Source organism: Gymnoscopelus braueri, assembly GCF_963280865.1.
Source record: "Gymnoscopelus braueri genome assembly, chromosome: 22".
NCBI lineage: Eukaryota > Metazoa > Chordata > Actinopteri > Myctophiformes > Myctophidae > Gymnoscopelus > Gymnoscopelus braueri.
Window position 1 is genome coordinate 10,278,380 of NC_137624.1, and position 16,500 is coordinate 10,294,879.

At 40.3% G+C, this 16,500-nt stretch overlaps 1 protein-coding gene across 9 annotated transcripts in view; it reads left to right on the top strand.

Annotated features, from left to right (window-relative positions):
* The first annotated feature begins 4,866 nt into the window (after positions 1 to 4,866).
* Positions 4,867 to 16,500, top strand: part of add1 (adducin 1 (alpha)) — a 232,615-nt gene continuing 220,981 nt past the window's right edge. For all 9 annotated transcript variants that reach the window (XR_013932429.1, XM_080418585.1, XM_080418590.1 and 6 more), the window contains exon 1: positions 4,867 to 4,973. The gene's annotated coding sequence lies outside the window, so the exon portion shown is untranslated. The remainder of the gene's footprint in view (positions 4,974 to 16,500) is intronic.

Sequence of the window (16,500 nt, forward strand, 5' to 3'; positions counted from 1 at the left end):
GGCAGGTGCTACGGGCTAAGGTGGAGTCTGAAGAGGTGAGTCTTCAGATTACGCCGGAAGATTGGGAGTGAGTCTGTTTTCTGATTCGACCCCGTTTCTATCCGGTGCTTTTTCTCCTTGCTTTTTCTTCTATCCGTCCTCCCTTTTCAAAACTACAAATGATGGAGCCTGCACAAAAAGGGAATTTCACCCACTTCTTTACACCCGTAAACGTGATGTGACAATGAAGTTGACTCTGATTCTGATTTATTCCACCACATGCAGTCTTTTTGTATTCATGTTGTGCTGTAGAAATAATGTAACTGAAGTGCCCACCGGCAACTTCACGCCTGTGAATATTATTCCCTCTCTCTGTATCCAATGATGTTATGATATATTGACTGATTATTTATTATATGTCTTTATGTTCATGTAATATCTTTAACTATTTGATTTTCAAAGTGTTTTTAAGTAAGAACTATGAAGTTAGCCTTCTTAACATCAATCAATGACTCATTCAATCAATCAATCTTATTTCTAGTTCTCAAATAAACAAGTCAAAAACAAACTGCTTGTGCGTGGTCTGTTTTAGTGTCCCATAATGCAAAAAGCCATTCATCATCGGATTTTCAGTGATGAATTTGCAGTGTTCCACATGGTATTCTGCACTATTCTCGCTTCCAGAGGTTTGTGGCCTTTGACCTCTCTAAGCCCAGGTATGGACAGATACCTGAACTCTTGTCCTCTTTCTCCCTCTTCTTATCACCAAGTCCCCATCGTTAGAAGTGGAAAGGAGCTCACCCTGGCAGGCTGAAATGGAAGTCACAGGATCAGCTTGGACTTCCTCACAAAGCGAGATAGTGTACTGCAACTACAGCAAATTATGTTACTTACATTTCCTAGCAAAAATGTATAACATTGAGCTAGGTTATTTTATTGCATGATACAGCATGTGTTATACAGCAGCATTCAGAACCAGATAATGTGATGATTTAAGGTAAGTTTTATCTGCTTAGTGATTATGCGGTCAAAAAATAAGAATAATCCAACATTTCCATTACACTTCAATATTTCCAATTGGCTTAATAGTCAAATGGAACGTATCTTGTACTGACCAAACAGCAGATCTGTTTACATAAATTCTTTGTTATCATAATTGATTTCCGTTATAAGACCCTGGATGTTGCTATGAGTTCCTGTGGGAGTGAAACAATCTGCAAAACATTTCCTTTTCTACACTGTTTTATACTGTGTTAAATTAAACCAAAACGTGAAACGGGATGGTGTTGATGAGCCCATCATTCTAACAATACAAACAGCACAATAAGTCTTTGAAATAAGTCATTTAATACCAAAGTCTGATGAGTGTATTTACTCTATGCCTCCGCAAACTACATTTCCGAGGCATCAAAGACAATGTGGCTGCAGATCACCACTGTTGTATAGAATGTTACTTTCATTTCCACTGGTCTTTATCATTGTCTCCGCCAGGCCGAAAGGCATGGCGAGAGAGTATGTTTTGCATCCTGTCCGTCCGTCCTTCTGTCTGTGAACAGCTAATCTCCGGCACCGTTGGCCCGGTCGCTGCGAAACTGTGCACACACACTCCCTGGATGGATTTTCATTTCATTCAATTTTTCACATGGGCCTGTTATAGCGCCACCAGGAGGCCGATTTGTGCAAAACCCATTTACTCCTACAGATGTTATCCAAACGTCACGCAAATTGGTACACAGTATCTCTATGGTCATGTGATCAACACGGATCTGTCCGATTTTCCATATTTCATCCTGATGGGCTAAGATTGGCTTCCAAAGTTTGCCAGGAGACCACAATAACGTACCTGACCTGGCGGAGACCTGTGCTCCGAGGGGCACTTTTTCTAGTTTAGGCAATGTTTTGGTACTGTGCATCTTTTGCATATATGTGACAGAAGCCCATTCTATCAATAACTGTCTTGGTCACAACACATAGATTCTGTTGTAAAGAAAATGGGCAGGTCATTAGCAGTGGTATTGGCATTGCAGAACATATTTTACCCCTGATCTAATTAAACTGGTACTAAACACACTTGTTCTTTCATAGCTTGATTACTGCCAACTAATATATAAAGAAAGATTTAAGCAAACTCCAATTAGTGCAGAACAAGGCAGCAGGGCTTGCAACATCAACACCATGCACTTCCATTTAGAAGTTAAAGACAAAATGACCGCTGCACTGCTACTTTCAACATGGAAGGTGTTGAACCCCATAATTTCAGTACAGTCAGCTGAAACACAATTTAGAGTCATATACATATGCCACCAGACAGGCAACACAAGGCCGGTTTTCATTATGTGTGGTTGTCACAGAGCTTACAACATTATGAAAACAGCCGTCACAAAGCATATAGGACGATACCAGCAGGCCCCTTCTTCTGCAGAGCAGTAGTGAGTTACAGGCAGAGTGGATAAGGTAGGAAGCCTGTAGCCTGGCATGGCCGGACTAAAACACTGACAGAGCAAATTATTTCATTCTGGCAGGTTTGTCTGGAAGCGTGCACATCAAGCCTCACTAAGGAAGCCGGGCATTTAAAGGGCAAGACCACTTTGGCAGAGGTTTGGGTTGTGTATTTACCTTGCCATGATGTAACTCCAAAGGTGGACAAGAAATGAAAAACAATTGCTCCAGTGATTAGAAGTTGATCATTCAAAATATGCTCCTCGTTGACTTACATTGTACGGTGAAACAGCTCTCAAAGTCTCTTTAAATAAAAATGGTAATGTGGTCTTGCCCTTTAACCTACGCACGCAACCACATTGATATATGACTGCTAGAGACAGATTCTGAAACGTGCTTTGAAAGTGTGTTGTATTAAAAATATTCTGATTTCCAGAGTTCCTTTTCAGTTGTCAGACATTGCCGGGTTCATAAGGGATTTCTTTACCAATAACAAGGGGGAAAAAGGGATCTTCTTCCATGTTTCACCTAACTAGTCCATGAGCCAGAGCCCCAAAATTGAGCAATGATTATCGAAAGAGTGGGCAAAACCAAACCTATATTAAATTGTTCATAGGGTCAATACGAGTAAATAAATATATGATAACCTTTCCACAGGAGCAGCTTTTTCATAGTTATCACACGTTTTGTTATTTTCCCCATACGTACATGACAGGTGAAAAAATTACAACATTTAAAAAATAGCTATCATAATGAAACTTCCCCAGTTGATTACATACATGAAGACAATGATTTATCGTATTACAAGTTTTCTGAAATTGTATATTTAAATATGCAAATTAAGCAATTAGTCCATGAGCCAGAGCCCAAAACTTTAGCCAGATATTGAATATTCCCTCGTTGAAAACCTTTGACCTCAACATCTTAACAAAATTAAATAAGAATGTTGACTCTGGCTTTGTCCAATGTTCCAATGTTGATTCTGGAAAGTTATGCAAATTCGGGCATACTTTCCTAATGCTCAATTTGCATATTTAAATATACAATTTCAGAAAACTTGTAATACGATAAATCATTGTCTTCATGTAAGTTATCAACTCAGGAAGTTTTATTATGATAACTCTTTTTTAAATTTTGTCATTTTTTCACCTGTCATGTACGTATGGGGAAAATAACAAAATGTGTGATAACCATGAAAAAGCTGCTCCTGTGGAGAGGTTATCATATCTTTATTTACTCGTATTGACCCTATGAACAATTTAATATAGGTATGGTTTTGCCCACTCTTTCGATAATTAAATCTTGTCTGGCTCATGGACTAAACGTTAAACCTAACGGGAAAGAAAACATGCGAATCACTGCACAATGGCTGACAGATAAAGCAGTCTATCTTCACATGCCGCCACTGGAGTGACGGTAAGGTCATGACACAGGTCACTGTCAGAACATTTTGTGTTGGCTGCGATTCACATCAGCTGCAGATTAATGGGATCTGTCCTGTTTCAGACTCTGTCCACTCCCTCTCTCCTCGTCCATCCTGCTTGATTTCCATTGTTTAAAGGCAGTCAATTCTTGCTTTTCCTAGAGCAGCAGGAAGGAATTGTCAGCAGAATTACACATTCTGGAAACATTTACACAAAACCAGTCCCTGAGCCCCACCATGTTCTGTGGAAATTCCACGGACATACAAAATGAGTAGACAAACACATAAAGAGCTAGCCCTAAATGACCATTACAGATCTGTAACTCTGAGAGTGTACAAATGGAACCATATGGACCCTTACGGGTCCATTTGGTTCCATTTGTGCACTCTCAGAGTTATGGGGGTCCTTGAAAATAAAACGTTTGAGAACCGCTGTCCTAGTGGACTCCACTGAAGAAAAATATGGAGACTGACATTCATTAATTGGGTCTTATGATCAAAATAAGAACATTATAATGGTGTGTAAACACGAAATCTATAGATTTTTTGTAAAAGTAATCTAGTCTACTTGTGCTGTGTCAGCACAAGCAAATGTATAATATTAACCACTTAAACACGTAGCCTAAGCTGGGCTCTGTATTTGGACCACTTTCTCCCACCAAATCTCTTTGGTCTGCCAAAAATTTGACTATATTGTCATTGTATGTCGAAATGTCTGATGAATACACAGGACTACAATGGCAATGGAAACAAGCCCTTAGGGCGTTTTGTGTTATCCTTTTAGCATCATTGTTTAATACCACTGTACTATTTGCAAACTATTAATAAAGTATTCAATCAATCAATCAGGGATAAATACTCCCCCCCCCCCCCCCCACCATTGGTCGAAAGCCTGGTTTCTATTTACTGCTCAGTGCTCAGATCCGGCCTGTTCTACCTACTGTATCCGGTCATTTCGACGACAGGACGTTTCCGTATCCGTTCTAGACCGGATCTCATCCCACTTTAGCCGCACCCAGCAGAGGGGCGGAGCCAACTCAAGAAGAATCGCCTTTGAAAACATAGCCAGGGAGGGCGGCCAGGGCCTTTTACTAAAAGAAACACTCTACATATTTATTACTACAAAGAGAGGGTAAGTAATATTATAACATCGTACTTTCCATGTCGGAATGTCATTGGTGTGCGCACATAAATGTACAAATGTATGTCCTGTGTCGCTCTTTGCAGCAGCAGTAGTAGTAGTACCAGTAATGCTAAATGCGTCGCCAGCAGGGTTGCCATGTCCGCTTATTTTAAGCGACTTTGGGCTTGTTTTTCTGTAATTTTGCTTGTAAATATTGGTTAGTTGTGGGTTGCGGTTTTTTGGGTTTGTTTCTAAAGTGCTGTGGCTTATTTTGGGCTTGCTGTGTAAATGTTTATTAAACCATTGGTTCTCAAGCATTTCAATAGGACCCCCCAAATTAAACCACCCCATCTGGAAATATGTTATAGTTAATGCCCACCCCTTGAAAATAGCAGATCTACAAGTTCACAACGCGTCGCATCGGCCATTTTCAAACAGCCGATGCTTATATAGGTTTAAAGTGCTCATGTAGCCATGTTGATTTTTTGGGGGGCTTGTTTTCATAGACCTGGGTGCTTGTTTCTCTCGCAAAACCTGGCAACACTCGTGATCAATGGAGCCCGCAGAGGGGCGTGTGTGTGCGGCATAATGTTTTCACCTTATTTACAGTCATAAATACAATAACTGCAGATTCATAACCACTCAGAGACACTTTCTTTGAAAGTAAAAACGGTCTGACTAGTGTGTATGTTTGTAGTTTAAGAAAGTGACGTGGGCCTATAGTAGCCTACCGATGGTGTGTTCATAATCTCTCTGGACTCGAAGGTTTAACAAACGCAATGTTAAAGGCTTCTCAATTTATTCCTAATAACTCACAGGGAGACTAAATGTTTTTATGTTTGTTTTGAAACTAAAAACTACAGGGTTGTTGAGTCGAGAATAAACTCTTTGTTTTGACCGTGTGGACTGTCTGGATACCAGTGTTGCCAGGTTTTGTGAGAGAAATGAGCAACCAGAGGTCTATGAAAACAAGCCCAAAAAGAAGCAAGAACATATTACATTTGCTATTTGAAAATAGCCGAGCTACAAGCTCACAACGCGTCGCAAGATCGTGTAGATCGGCTATTTAAAATGTTAGAAAATGAGGAATATTTTTGAAACACTTTAACAACACAAATCTTGTATGGGAGGGTCCCTGGCATAACGTATTTTGAGATGGGGGGGTCCGCAGGCAAATGCATATTAATTCGGGGGTCCTTGACATGAAAATGTTCGAGAAACACTTGTTTAAACAACATGTAGGAAACGAGCCCAAAATAAGCAAGTACACTTGAGAAAAGAGCCCCAAAAAAACGCAACCCTTAACCACCAATATTTACAAGCAACTTAACAGAAAAGCAAGCTCAAAGTCGCTTATAATAAGCGGACATGGCAACACTGGAGCCTCCCCTGTTTCATTTCACCTTATATATTATGAAACAAAAGAACAGAGAACGGAATTACCGTAGTCGGAATCTGCTTTGAATGTCTATTCCAAGGGGGTTCAACAGGGGGTCCGGGACCGCTAGGCTAGGGGGTCCTCAGAGTTACTATAAGTAGATCTAAAAGCTTGCAGATCGGCTATTTTTGGGCAAAGAGGTTTGGTGTAGGGTGGTTTAAGTGGTTAAATGTCTGAAATGAACAAAAAACATGAATTTACACAGCACTGATGATAGTCAAAGAAGCTATCTATGAAATTATGAAAAAGTTTAATCTGCAACACAATTGTAAACAATGTAGTGGGGGTCCCTGCTTCATATCTGTCTCAGCTAAGGGGTCCTTGGCCTGAAAAACGTTGAAGACCCCTGGTCTATTCTGTTTTGACTCTGGAACTCCTGTAAGGTGGAGTGGGTTTTTATTATTGACTGTAACTCGCTTGTAATTACATAATGTATAGTTACAATGTCTCCTCTTAACCAGAAGTTACTTATAGCAGGCTTAGTATTTCAGTGTTGCTTTCTGGAACCTCCCCAACGACCCCTGGGGGTCCCCGGACCCAACTTTGAGAACCACCGTCCTAATGTGTTCCAATGCCATCCTGGGTGTGGCCTAAAATGTATAATGTGATTTGAAAAACTGGCCAGTAGCAGTTATAGAAGATGAACAGGGATGCTAGCTAGGGGATTGTTTTGGTTGGTCCAAGAGAGTGTGCTTATTATGCCATTGATTCTCTCAACCTTTTTATTTTCAAGGACCCCTGGTTGGTATGCATTTGTTCATGTGCCCCCATTTTATACTCTGTTTGTCTGTAGGTCCCCCACTCCGTTTATATTTTGAACTTTATTTTTGAAGAAGTACAGGCATTAAACATGGAATTCCAGTGGATATTTTGGGGAAGTGTCCAAGTCTGTCTGAGGTTAGGTACACAAATATCTGAATCTGAATCGATAAAATGACATCTATGACAGTCTTAGTCCAAGGCTTGGTGCACAACTGCACGCTCCCACTATGAGAAGCAGTTCTTTGCTTTTGCATTCGTTGCATATTGAACACAGTCTCTGAGTCTGGTACTTTGCTGTTGATTTTAGGTCTGTACTAACTGGACATCACTAAACTGTTGCTCTCTTTAATCAATTATTTCTCCAGTAAAGTTCCGTCCCCCCCTCACTGTATGTAAGGGTTAGTGTGACTGAAAACCCAGCCGGCCTTATGTGTGCGTTTTCTTGGCTAGTAACTCCTCCCTGGATTTCATGATTCTGGTAGAATGCGAGGAACACTAAAGGACATAGTTGGCTCTGGCCATCTGACTCACACACACACACACACACACACACACACACACACACACACACACACACACACACACACACACACCACACATTACGTAGGTCTGTTTGTTTTACTCCTACTCCACACACCCACACCCCTGACCGCAGTGCAGATGAAAATGTGTTCCTCATTTCAAGTCCCATTTGTCTTGCTCATTTCGTATTTCTCCCTTGTTGATCCCCTCCTCCCTTTTATCTGGCCTGTGGGATTTCACGTTTAACAGCTGGAGAGATTCAGAGACTGTTCATTAGCCTTGAAAACGGTCTTTCCTGAACTTTTATACACACCGTGGAGGGCAGAGAGAGGGGTATGTGGTTTTCTCATTCTCAACGTGACTGGTGTCTACATTTAGCATGCACTTGTGCTGCAGAACATGTGTGCAAATGACAAGAAATGTGACACTCAAGACATTTTTCAACATTGGCGACTTGGATTCCATGTAACTGTTTGCACACACAGGCACATACGTGTGCAAAGATATTAGGCTGTACAGTCACAGTGTACACTACAGTGTACAGGGACAGGGAGGGGTTTGTTGTTTCAGACAGTGATCTACCACTGCTTTCTCACACATGACATGGGACAGTCAGATAAAGCTAGGGGGCCATGCGCCCCTCATGTACTAGAGGCTACTGTCCCCACACTAACGTAACACCTCTTCATGACTGTGTTCAGTGGCTAATAATGCCCGCACCATGTGGATAGAGCAGGCTTCGTGGGAAACACTTATGGGAAAGGTCACTTCTTGGACTTATAGAGCAAAAGCAAGAATATTTTTTTCACCTTTGCTTAGCTTTATACTCTACTTTTTTAGTTTGCTTTTGGTTTTAAATGAACACCCGTCGGATAGGGCTGAAATCCTGCCCAAATAAGGAGTCACATTAAGTCCGAGAACCACATGGGAACCACGCGGTTATTAGATCCTGTCATGTTTTATACCATTACCAACGAATTGACACAGAATTACATTATTTTGGAATCGCTAACATTAATCCAATTAACTGTTGCAGCCCTATTGGACTTTACGGTCCATTTATGCTATTTGAAGACATCCATTGGAACATAGGATGACTTTTGTATATCTGTGTATTGTGTGTGTGTGTAGGCTATATATTCAATTCAAAGTTATCTATCGATATCAGAAGTGCACCAGCCTAGAAATAAATATTTGGACACGGAAAATACCACATAATAATGGACTGTCCCTCCCCCTTGCGTGCAAAGCTAAAGTGGCGAGCAACTGAAAAGTTTTATTTGATAGTCAATTATGTTTGATATGTTATGGTTGTTATGAAAGTTTATTTGTATCACATTTCAATAAGAAGGCAAATCATTGTGTTTTGCACAAAACGGTATGCAAGAGTAGCAGATAATATGTTGCCATGAATTGCATTGCATCATATTGTGATGCATTCCATTTATGCTTACTAAAACTGGTTTGTCATTCATATGTGTACTGAGCCACATCACTAGTTGACTAGATGCTAAGATTCACATTTTAAGTGCATAATGGAAGTAATCTAGGGGATAATATTAAGGTCTGTAATTTTATCCAATTTGGCAGAATGAAACATCATCTCCCAAAGCAAGTCAAGGTCAATTTACCTGGATATGACGACAGCATACAGACCTTGGCTTATTATTTAATTTAGCTGTTGTTTCAATGCAGTATACATTAGTCACTAGTCACAAGTGAATAGAAAAGCTAAAACAGAAAATATACACATTCAGGATTTTGTTGTTGGTCATAGCTTAGTGCTTAGTGCATAAATACAGCATATGTAGTGCAATACATTTCAACCAGCAGCATAACCAAGCAACTTAGATGCTATCTGCATCTAAGTTGCTTGCGGCTAATAACAGAAGCACAGTACACAGCATTCCTCTTTTTACTAAAGTTTTTCCAATAAATAACAATAGCATTTATTTTGACTGTTAAATGTGTTAATATTTTGTAGGAATTTCTGCCAATGGCGAGTCCAGATCCTTAAGTAATGCACCTGCAAAGTCAGTGAAACCGATCCAATTTATGTAAGATTTACTTGACTTTACAAGTGGCTGTGAGACGGTGAAGTTGCATCACCAAAGCAGTTGCAAAGCTTGCACCAAACCTATTGTCGGCACTAAAGGAAATGTCTTGAAATATTTTTATTTAAGAGATGCAACGTTGCAGGAACGAGCGTCTTAGATTTGAAAATAGCATATTTTGGGTGTTTTAGATTGACAGCGGCGTGTTGAACACATACTATGAAGATCATCAGTCATCAATGTGAACCATTTACATTACATTTTAGTCTGAAATGGTTAACACATATTTCTGGATCACTGCCACTGTCTGTTCAACAATTTATCCGGTTGGACAGAAATGAAAGCATAGCTAATAATTTGTCATAGTTGTTTTGGTACAGTAGCTGGCTTCTGTGTCGTGTGAATATTTATGCCATGTCGTACTATACTCCTACCTCCACACAACTTGATTAACAGGTCTATCGTTGAATGAAGATGCAAAGCATGCTGCACGCTACAGATCAGCTCAAAGGCTGACTGTCCTGTAGATAGGCTATTTTTGACAAAATAAATTGGACATTTAATTGAAAATCTGAAATATTTGAAAACAAATAATTGAAATGTTTTGGCTGTAATGACATGAATAGAAAGTTATACAATGATTGGCTGACGCATGTAACTGAATCTCTTCAGCACTGGTACTCTCTATTTGGCAATCCTTTTTTGTGTTATTGTGAGGAACACAGGGACTCCATCATGTGGGCTAATCGCCATGACAACCATAAGGCCATCTAATGCCCAAAGCAGTACATTTTGCTGAGCAAAATAACAAAACGGTCGTGCATTCCTCTGGACACACACACACACACACACACACACACACACACACACACACACACACACACACACACACACACACACACACACCAGCAACAGCGGTTCCTCAAACCTTTTTAATTTCATGGACCCCCATAACTCTTGAGTGTACAAATGGCAAGGGTCCATTTGGTTCCATGTTTTAACACTGACTCTCAGTGTTAAGGAACCCTGAGGGTCCCTGGGCCCCATGTTGAGAACCACTGCCTTGGTAGATAGACAGATATATGGACAGACAGACCTTTATTGAGCCTGAGGGAAATTCAGTTGTCATGGCAGCGCCGCAGTAAGGATGAAACAAAGATGCACGTAAAAGGGTAGAGAGACTACTAGAGAGTACAGAGTAACACTAGTAACAAAAAGCTAACAAGATAATATAAAAGACAGTATGCAGATGACTTAACACCCGAACTGGCCCTCTAGGACTGGATCGTTTTGGTGTACATGGAGTACCGAAGTCCCGATGTCACTCCTGCTACCCCTGGGTCACAGAAGTATTTTATATTCAGTAGACTTGAAGACCAAAGGGACGACCAAATACACCCCAAATACATATAATGTACAATCTCACGGACAGTAAAAGGGCATATTGTAGTTTATGTACAGTGTATTTCCAGTTAATATGTGATTATGTGCAGATAGTAGGAATACCGTATATGTACAGATAATTAACAGTAAAGTGAATCGGCAATGTAACCCAGCATCGTGCTCCGATTCTTGATTGATTGCCTCACTAGGACACGCGGGAACTGCTAGGAAGCACACAGGCCTACAAGAGGAGTTATAGAAAAGATCAGTGAGAGTTTGGGATAGGGTGCCCTTTTCTCTCTCCCCATAATGAAATTTTTTTCCCAGCATACACTTGACTGGCATATTTTTGGACGGAACTAAATGGATCCATTTTTTCAGTAGCGCTGTTTCAGCTTTAGTCAAGTAGAAAAGAACTCGAGTACAGCTTCCGTCTCTCAACAGAGGCAGAATGCGTACAATAAGATTTCTCAGCAGCCACGGACAAGAGAGAAATTAATGCGAGGCTGATCTTGGTATTACTCCACCCCTCTCTGTACCACTTATTTCTCCCTCTTTCCTTCTCTCTCCATTTTTTCATCATTGCCTCATAACAGCCCCTCCCATAAGGTCTTGCTGGAGAATGCAAACAGTTGTGAAGTTTGTGGACTGTGTAACAGAAATGGAAAAAGTCTGTTAACTAAGGCACTACTTTTCCAAACATTTTTAAACGTTTTTTAAATGGCAGATCTAATGCATCGCTATGCAACACATGTCAGGTGTGAGCTTGTAAATCTACCATTTTCACTATCCACCATGGCTTAAGTGGTTGCAGGCTGCACACTCTGTAAGATAGATCAAACAAACAATGGCTGTCCTGTACGATACCCTGGCCTGCGGGTGATGTGGAGATGGAAGTGCTATAGACAGAGGTCAGGAAACATGACAGCACAACATCGATTTGTTTGGTTAGGTCTACCCATGATGTTTTCTCATTAGTTTGTATCAAGAAAGCAAGTGCTAGTGTGGGCAGAAAAGCATTGTATTTTGTTTTATAATGTTGGAGACACTGAGTCACGGCCTGTCTGTCAAGCTGCCTCAGTGCCTCACTAGTAACTGACTGGTGTTGGTATGCAGTTCTGTACTGTTGATCTGCCATATTCCAATTCTAGTCTTATCACATTCACAACTGTCATATTAAATAACATACTACCTATAACATACACGCTATTTTAGCCTTTCCTTTGTACTTTTTGTGATTTTAAAATATTGTGTAGCAGTTAACTTTAACTTATGGCACATAATTCTGGGGTGCACTGACCCCTGTTCTGTTGTCTTGATGAGTGGCACACACACCGTTCTCTGTGGTAAAGGAATGGAGGGTTTGAAACTCGCTTGGGATTGAGAGAATGTTCTTTCCTAGCTTTCGTTTGCCTCTCTTGAGTAACACCTGTAACACTGTGATTAGAGGAGAGCATTCTCAAGCCACCACTATTCCACTCAATCTTCAAATGCTATGTATAGTCTGAAACTACGCCCCCCTGAACGCCACGAACGGAAGCTGTCATCTGTTTGCAGGATGTCTGCACTAGTATTAAACTATAAAAAATGTTATTAAGTTCATTTAAAAAAATACTCGAATTTGCATCCTTTGGTTTTGTTTGGTTGGAAAGGTTTATGGAAATGTTTATTGATCCTTACAGGGGTTCTCACTAAGGTCACAGAGGCACTTGCCCGTCGGGCAAGTACAGGTCATGTTCTACTTGCCCAAAGTTCATGCCCACTTGCCCGAAAAGTAAATCCATCCATTATAAAATGATAGGTTAAAATTGCGCTTGTGGAACAAATGAATGTTAAATCCAATCGATAACTGCCGAGTGGCGACAGTCACTTTGAAAAACCAGAATGAGTGCAACTGCTAGTTGTAAAAAAAAGCATTGTTCTTCATGAATAGCCAACAATATTTAATGAAGACCCTAACCCTGAAAGCAAACTCCACTTACCCGAACGTTTTATTAACTTGCCACGGGCAGTCGGGCAACCGTTAGTGTCAACCCCTGTCCTTATCAAACCCACCTCATAGTATGCAGGCCTATGCCACATGGTCAGCTGTTGGTCAATGATCATGTCTTTCCTAAACTCCCTGTTAGTTTGTTAGTGAGAGCCTTGTAAAGCTGCACATCACAATGATCACATGCAATGTGATGTGCGCCAACGGCTGTTGTTACATAAGTACATCTGAAGTATATCCCAGTTTCCATGGTGATGTATTTGGCTTCCGTGGAGAGTTGTGTCTGAGAAGGATCAAGGATAACGGTGGCCCTGCAGCTACATTCACGAAGAGAGAGGAGAGATCAGTGCCTGACATTTCTTTATTACCCACTAGTGATAAACATGTTACATTAGGCTAATTATGGTGGTTACTTATGCCACAATATGACAATGAGTAGAGTGGTGTGACTGGAATGGTTTCTTCTATATGGGCTGCCAGCTGGGCTGAATTATCCTGAGGAAGCCAGCAGAGTACCAGAAAATGTGTTTACCTAAACAAAAGGTCTGAGAGGACAGAGGAAGAGAAAAGTGTCTTGGTTATCCTTTGTTATAAGTGTTATTCTGTAGATTAATACACAACATGGTGTCAAGTTGATAATGCTGGGACACGGCAGCAGACCTGCTGGGCTGAAGAGGCATTTAGAAGACATTAGCACTAATCTGTATGGCACAGTCTCTTCTTTTCTCATTCAGACTCACTCACTCATGTAATCCTTGATTATTAGATATTGCTATGGCAGTGAGCGAAGTGTAGTATTGGAATAGGCTCAACCAAGGCAGCCTGGAGGCAGACATATAGGATCATGTTACACAGTTAGTTTAGTTATTTCCTGCACTGCTCTATAGCTGAGAGACTGATGGATTGTGGGTAAGCCGTGGTGGGGACGAAAGCAAGATTTAGTTTAAACCCTTTCACTGTGGATGCTTTCCACTCCCAGATAATTTAGACTAAGAAAAGTTCACTTATGATGAATGCACTTTGGTTGGCTGTACTTGTAACACAGACTTATCTTAAATGCAGTACAATTACAGGTGAATGTGTCTGGCTGAGTTAGGTATTTTGGTTTACAGTTTTCACTTGCTAGGCAAGATGACTTCTGTATTATACAAAGAAACCGTTATTGGTTGATTCATCAAGGAATGTTGTATATTGTCATCATGATGGTTGCCAGGAACCAGCCCTTGATTTGTTAGTTAATATGTGTATAGTTTTCATAGAGTCTACTCTATTCATGGTGATTTAGTTTGCAACCATGACATTCAGGTAAAAAAGCAGGTTGGGGTTCTAATCTCCTGTTAACTGTTACACAAAAACACATGTTGGTGAACTTTAATACTTTTCACCGTTCAGAGAATCATTTGCAGTCAATCAGGATATATAGGCTAGTCATATTAATAACAGGCCAGGCATTAGAGCTTTCTCTCACTAATGATGACTATGAGCCTATTTGGCACTGGACTGGTGTCTTTATTCTTGTGTCAATAACTGATTTGAATCCTAATCACCCCAGTGAGATGGAACAACAGTGGCTTCCATCCTGAATTCTCTGGAAGAGGAGGCAGTCTGTTTTCCTCAAATGTTCATTTCTCTTTGAGATTTAAGATGGAAAGGATGATTAGAGGGACACTGCAGAGGGTGGACTCCCAGGAGAAATATCTGAATTATATCTCTACTTTGGGGACAATCCTGAATTTGTTCAGACGAGGAAGGCGTAAGACTCTCTACATTTTTTATAATAGTGCTTGTCTCTCCATACTGTAGCAGTTGGTTTTAGCTTCATTTAGGCAATATATTTGGCAATCAACTAATTATTGACTATGTGAACAGATATGTTTCTCCAAGAGCCTTCTGTAAGATATACATTGATAGAAATCCTTTCCTTTTTCAGGGCGTTGTTACCTTTTAGTTACTCGATGGGTCTTTCTTAAAGCTAACTGGATTGTTCTTACTAGTTGTGCTCCGATCAGGATTGTTGGGGCCGATACCAATCATCAATACTTTTCCTCAGGATCGCCAATACCAGAAAGAAGAAAGTTTACACTTATCTGTACTGGCTGTACCCACATTATTGTACCCATATTATGATGCTGTTTTTGCGTCATAATATGGTCATAATTAAGTTAGCCCATTATGAAACATTAAACTCTTGAATAGGCCCTCCATATTATTCAGTATATATATATTATATATCATTATCTATATGATTTAATATACAAATCAGACACATGCAAAGTTTTAAATTTTGAATTCGGTAACCACTCTCTTCATAAAGAAAACATAAAAGGGCAGATTTATTTAATTTATTTGGCATTTCACCGATTGAGTCATTTTGAGTGAAAATTGGCCAATTTATATCGGTGGCCAATCAATCAGAGCACCGCACTAGTTCTTACCAGTGACAAAGGTGATATTTTCATTCATTGAATTGGTGCTATTGGTGCTATTGGTAGCTTACATGTGAAAACATTTATTAAAGAAAGTTCAGGTTTTGAAATAGCCAAGCACAGAGTTGCAACATGAATTGAGACATATTTGACCCGACAGTAAGATTTTATGTGAAATATGTTATTTTGAGGTTGCTGGAAAAGTTAGAAATGCTGAGAGAAAGAGATACAAACTCAATGGGGAGGGTTGTTTTTCTGTCCTCTGCTGTGATTCTGGATGCTTTGCGTTTGGTCAGTAGTTGTCATGGTGTCACTGTGTGGAAACTTGGCTGTCTGTCTGAGCTCTCATATTGATGTAGAATAATGTACAGTTGTGTTTATCAAAGAGCACATACTGTACACATAATGGACTGAATTTATATAGCATATATAGCGCCTTTAGTTTCTAGTCCTTCCGACCCTTTGAAGCGCTTTCGTGTAGGTGTTGTCTGCTCTAGGCCCCCCTTTGCGATGCTTTGTGAGCTTGTAGATCGACAGAAAACATTTGGATATGTATTTCATGTATTGGAAACCATTTATTTTGTTCTCTCATTCTAGCCTTTCAGTTGCTATCTTCGTATATTGCTTTGAAATGGGTTTCATGAACGTCATGTGTGTTGAGAGGTCTTTCTCATCTTATGTTGGGTAGAGTATGGATTATGGGCTGACAGTAGTCATTTGTAAATATCAACTGTCTTCAACAAGTGTAAGCAATAAATTGTATTGTCTTCTTCCAAGTCACACTGTGGCTAATCGAGGACACGTTTTTATGAGTTGTTGATTTGTTGTCTGTGCAGGGAGGTGGTGTTTGGCCTGCTGCTGAAAAGCGACAACCGTGGATCATTTTCCATTGGGTTTTTATCCCCCCCCCCACCTTGTCTAGCCTTGACAGTTGAGCGACTGTGATTGCAGGCTCTCTGGC